Here is a 6,000-nt window from a genome sequence, read left to right as displayed (position 1 = left end):
GGTATTCATCCGGAGTTTAAGTTTATTCTGCCTGAAGGGAAAACCATGGCGTAAAAACCTCCAGGAGGTCGTCAGAACCAGAAATTAAGATGCTTTTTCTTTTAACTTTCTCCACCCGAAAGGGAGAGCTCCTAGAATATTACGAATTCTAATGACGAACTCGATTTAGATACTCAACTCCTTTTCCGTATTTTTCTTCTTTGTATCCGTCTAAATGCCCTTCTCAGAGGTGACTTAGATTTCCATTCTCCATGCTCAGCGTATCAACTTAATACTTTTCATAAGGTAAAAGACATAAAAAGGAAAGTTAGCCTAATTTAACTTATCTTCTTCAAAATAATTACAAAATCTTACTTTTGTTTTGTTTCGGAATAGCTGCTACTTCTTGACCGTCCATATCTACTTTGTGTCCGTAAAAAGGAAATTTATTCTTCGAAGACAACCCAGGCCATGACATAAAAATACATTATATCATATTTTATCCAGACTCCAAGTTCTCAGTTTCAAGAAATGACACGAGTGGCTTATGGTAACTAAAGTATGAAATAAATGTTTTTGATTCCATTGTATCAATATATCTTTGAAATACAGCATCAATGACTGTTTTTCATCTTGTTGTAGATTTAGTGCGACTGCTGCACATTTTTAAATATAATTTTGTGTTCAAGAATTCAATTAAAGGGAGAGCCGTATCTAATGAAAAATTAACATTAAAATCCCCACCTAAAATGTATTGGAAAATTCTATCCAATGATTTCCAACACTCTTGGTTAAGATACTGAACAACTATATTTCAGATATAATAATATGCATTGCATAAAAGAACAAAAGAAACTAAGAATAAGAAACGCTACGTCCACACACTTCGGGTGACGTCCTATAACTAACTAACTGACGCACTTCGAGACGCTCAGTACAAAAAAAAAAAAACAACGGAAGAACAATGTAGCGTCTACGAGTCCACCGTTACCACGCCACGCGGCATTCTCAATACTACATTAGCCTAAATATTCTTCCAATACTCCCACTTATTTAGACTAATACCCCGATTCCGAGTCGTAATTTTTCAAATTGTTGCTTACTCAAGGGCTTCGTAAAAACATCTGTAAGCTGTCGTGTGGTATCGACATAATTTACAATTATATCGCCTCGTTCGAAGACTTCTCGCACAAAATGATAACGAACGTCTATGTGTTTTGTTCGTTTATGATACTCAGGACTACTTGCTAGTTTAATCGCTGATTGGTTATCTACACTCATAGGTATCGCTTCACATTTTAAACCAACATCTAAACAAAATGGCTTTAACCACAAATCTTCCAGAGTACCTTTCGCAAGTGCAATATACTCCGCTTCAGTTGTTGACAATGCTACCACACGCTGCCTCTGACTAGAACATGAAACTGCTCCATTATCTAATACAAATAAAAAACCTGTTGTCGATATACGAGTAGTTACATATCCTGCATAATCTGCATTCGTATACCCGCTTAGAATGCTATTGCTCCCACTTGTTCTGAAAACAATTCCATGATCTAGTGTTCCTTTCAAATATCTGAAAATTCTTTTCGCAGCTTGCCAGTTTTCCTGCCTATAATTCGTCAAAAACTGACTTAATTTATTCACCGCAATTTTAAGATTTTCTGAAACCTTATTCTCATGTTTTGTTAAGGCCGGCGATACAAGTAAAATAAAAAAAAAATCGATTTTTTTTTTTATAAATAGTGAGTTTATTATCTCACAAATATGCCCGAAAATTTTTAGAATGAAATTCGCATTATTTATCGATTAAAAATTCATTTAAGTGCTCGGCCTCAACTCGGCGCTAGACGCGAACGCTAAACTTTAAACGCGTTTTTAAAACGACTTTTCTCAAACTGGCCTTATAGATAACTCAAACATTTCTAAACCGATTCTTATGAAATTTAGCACACATTTTCTTCATAGTATTAGCTTCTAGTTGTATTTTAAGAATGCCACAAAAATTTTCAATAATTGCCATTTTTGACCCAAAAATCGTCGGAAGAATGGGTCAAAAATCAGACTTTTTTGTCTTAGTCGTGCCAATTTACGATTTTTTGTCTTTTTTGTTTTTTCCTAATTCAACTAAAAAATACATGTTTTATGAAAACGCTTTAACCCTTTTTTTTAATTCCAAATTGCTGTAACTGAAGCTAAAAATCACGCTGATTGATGCCTTTCGCCGCGAGGGCCTCAGGAGATTAGTGACTACAGCAACCATTTTGAAAAAAATTAAAAAAATACCGGATTCTTATATTTCAATATGTAATGAATAAAAATGCTAAGATTCCAAACGATTCATTTATTCCTTCCAATTTAAATAAGCCTCTGAAAAACGGTCAAAATTTAGGCGTTTACATTTATTGCCGGTCTTAAAAGTTTCTATGTGATCTTCTTTGAAATGTTTTTGACATATTTTTCATAAAATTTTTACAAACCTATTTGAAATATTGTATGAAATCGTTTAGCATGATTTCTGCTACGTTTCATGGAAATAGTTTTATACATTTCAATTACTCCTTCATTAAAATTTTTTAAAAATATTCTTGTAAAATATTTTTGTAAAAATTTTTATGAATCTTTTTCACAATATTTTAGAATGATGCCTGCAAGGTTTCTGAAAGATATTATGGGAATAATTTACGAAATTTTTCGCTGAAAGATTTCAAAAATTATCGTGTATATAGGAAGAATTAACTATAAAATTTTTATACTAATCATATGGAAGACAAAATTGTGTCAACAAAAATGATGACCATAGTTTTTATGTTTTTGTAATATCATAAATAGGTTAACTAGATTTAATTCGAGCGGCGTTGTATTTTATGCTGCTATAAAAATTTTAATTACTTTTGTATTTTTTTAACATTTTTGCGTAGGAAATGTTTAAGATTTTATTCTTATAAATAAAAAAAAATTGATTTTTTTGGCAGGTTTTTTTCAAAAAATCTGCGTTTAGAATTTATTAAAAAAGTAAACAGAAAATTCAAACAGATTTCATAAATTCCAGTTTATTTTTCGAATATAATTCGTACTAGTTTTATTTACAATATTTCATAGATGTAACAATAATAATATTTGAAATTACGTTAGTTTAAAGTTGAACTAGATTGATTTAGTTTGTAAACTTTATCAAAAAAAAAATTTATATTTACAGGAGTATGTTCAATCAATCCTATCTTTATATTTACATGTATTAGAAGGATCAAATGTAATCAAAATTTCTTCGATGAATTCATTTCCATTTAGTTTGTGACAGTACACGGTCCTGTAAACACGGAAATTTAGTTACGTTCAATCTTTGTTGTAAATTGTATTTTTCGGTTAACAAATTCTTGTTCTACCAAGGAGGAAATATGTCAAAGCCAACAATACGTCAACATATGCTATATTTGTTCGATCAAGGAATGGACTATTTCGAAGCAGTGAACAAACTTAACGAAACTTATGGGGATATTTTGACAATATGGAAGTGTTATGCATGGTTTCATAAGTTTCGAAATGGAAATAGGAATCTTAAAGATGCCCCACAAATAGAAAATTCTGATAAGTTGGAGTTTTTGAAGGAGTTGATCGATTCAAATCCTTTTCAAACAGTTAAGGAATTATCATTGAAGATGGGCGTTTCAGTGAGGACAACTTATAAAGATCTCCATAGCATAGGAAGAGTGTGGAGGAAAGGAATGTGGGTACCTGAAGAATTGATGGAGACGGTACTCGATCAACGGCGTACCATCTGCGCGTCTCTTTTGTCTCGGTATGAAGCCGATCCGTTTTTGCAACGACTGATTATTGGATATGAGCAGTGGGTAGTATGCAACTTTTCTGTACAAGAAAAACAATTGCTTTCTTCGGGAGAAGCATCTGTTTCGACACCTAAACCATCACTAATAATACAGAAGAGACTTTTTTGTGTGTGGTGGGATACTTTGGGAATCATACACTATGAATTGCTCGAGCCTGGTCAGACCGTTACAACTATAATGTATTGCGAACAACTCGAACGAATGAAACATGAGTTAATAAAAAAAGGATCTGTTTTGGTCAATGGAAAAAACAGGATCCTTCAACAAGATAACGCAGGGCGAAATGCCTCAGAAGTAGTACAGAGAAAAATAACGGAGCTTGGATTGGAACTTTTACCTTATCCACCCTATTCAGCAGATCTCTTGCCGTCGAAAGGCCTTTTCTATTTGTTAGAACGTATATTAAGAGAACAAAACTTTAACAATGTTGGAGAAGTGAAAACCTGTTTGGAAATTTTTTTTAATAAAGTATCAATTTTTAAAAATAATATCGAACTACTGCCTCGTCTATGGCGTAAAGTGTTAGAAGAGGATGGAAATTATCTATAAATATATTATTTATTTCGTAATCAAAGACAAATTTTGATTCTTTTCGGTCCCCCTAATACTTGCATATGCAGATATAATGGCGCATTTATAACTTGCATTTCTATTTTCATATGTGAACAGCTTTACGAACAGTACATAATGTTAACACTGCCAGCCGCTGTCACGTACACGTGACTTTTTTTACTCCAGTATTAATCTTGCTGGCGGCAGAGCGAATTTAGTAAGAAAAACCCGATTATAAGCCAGATATTACTTTCAGTCACTCATTCAAAAAGGAACCATCAGCTAAAAATCGTTCTTTGGACCTGTTGTTGTCAAAATAGAAGAAAGGAGGCGAAAAGCGTAGGAGAACGATCATATCGTAACAATAAAACAGAAAATGATTTGGCGCTTACCTCGACACCTTGGGAATATCAGCACTTATCTACATTTCATTTTTAAAGTCCAGCCTGAAACAGGAAAACTGTTTACTTTATATAAGGATTATATAAAGTAATATACTATACATAAGGATTACTGTTAATTAATTATAAAATAAAAAAGTATTATAATAAATATCTACGAAGGACTAAAATAGTTGTCAATAATGTGCAATAAAAATATTCATGAGTAAGTGAAACAACTGCATTTACGACCCGTTCAAGCTGGATTGAACCGTTATTTTCTTTTACACGATCTCAATGTTTCTAAGAGTGCTGTCAATAAAAAAATAACGCCTAAATTCTGCAAGCTGATTGGTTAGTTTTCATTTTTTTCGCTTGCCTGAGTAAAAACAAAAGCTTCATCTAGATTATATTTTTTATCAAATATTGTATGTTTAATTAATTGCGATTATTTGTTCAATTTTATATTATTTCGACTCTTAAAAAATGCTAAAAAATATAATAAAATAAATTATACATTTTTTATTACGTATATGTAATATAATTTTTATGACTGCGGTTTCTATATTCAATAAATTTTAAATTAAATTAATCAATATATTTATTTAAATAAAATAAAAGGAATAATTTCGTTAGGTTATATTATATGATTTATCGTTGATTGTCAACGTTGCATTTCTTTTATTCTTTTTTTCTGTTTGTAATCTTGAAATTGTATATTTGTAGTTACTAATGTCAAAATATATTCCACTGATAAGGATAGAATTAAATAAGAGACATATATAGATATGCATGTATAATGCATTTTTACTTTTGTAACTAAAAAAAATTAACAATATTCAATCTGTAATCGAATACGAATTCTCTTGTTATTTTAATTTATTTTCAGTCTTTCATTATTAAAGAACATAAAAATACATCAACGCTTATAATGAGAAATTTGCAAAAATAAATGAAAAGTATGAATTGTTTGCACTTTTTACGATATTAATGCATTTATATTGATGTGACAATTATATTTTACCTACAAATCCTTTAATCTGAATATAATTTATTTGAACAAAAATATCCTGTTTCTTATATTTATATTTGATCTTAATATAAAGAGCAGTTTGAATATGAGTAAACTAAATTATATAAACAATTTCTATTTGTATTTTAAATATTTGAATTATACAGTTACTTTCTATAATTTATGATGTATTATATCTATATATACAGTAACTCGAACAATTGATTAA

The sequence above is a fragment of the Polistes dominula genome, unplaced genomic scaffold (genome assembly GCF_049000335.1).
Source record: "Polistes dominula isolate Pdom_NZ unplaced genomic scaffold, Pdom_raw_medaka contig_363, whole genome shotgun sequence".
Lineage (NCBI taxonomy): Eukaryota > Metazoa > Arthropoda > Insecta > Hymenoptera > Vespidae > Polistes > Polistes dominula.
This window is presented reverse-complemented; position numbering follows the sequence as displayed.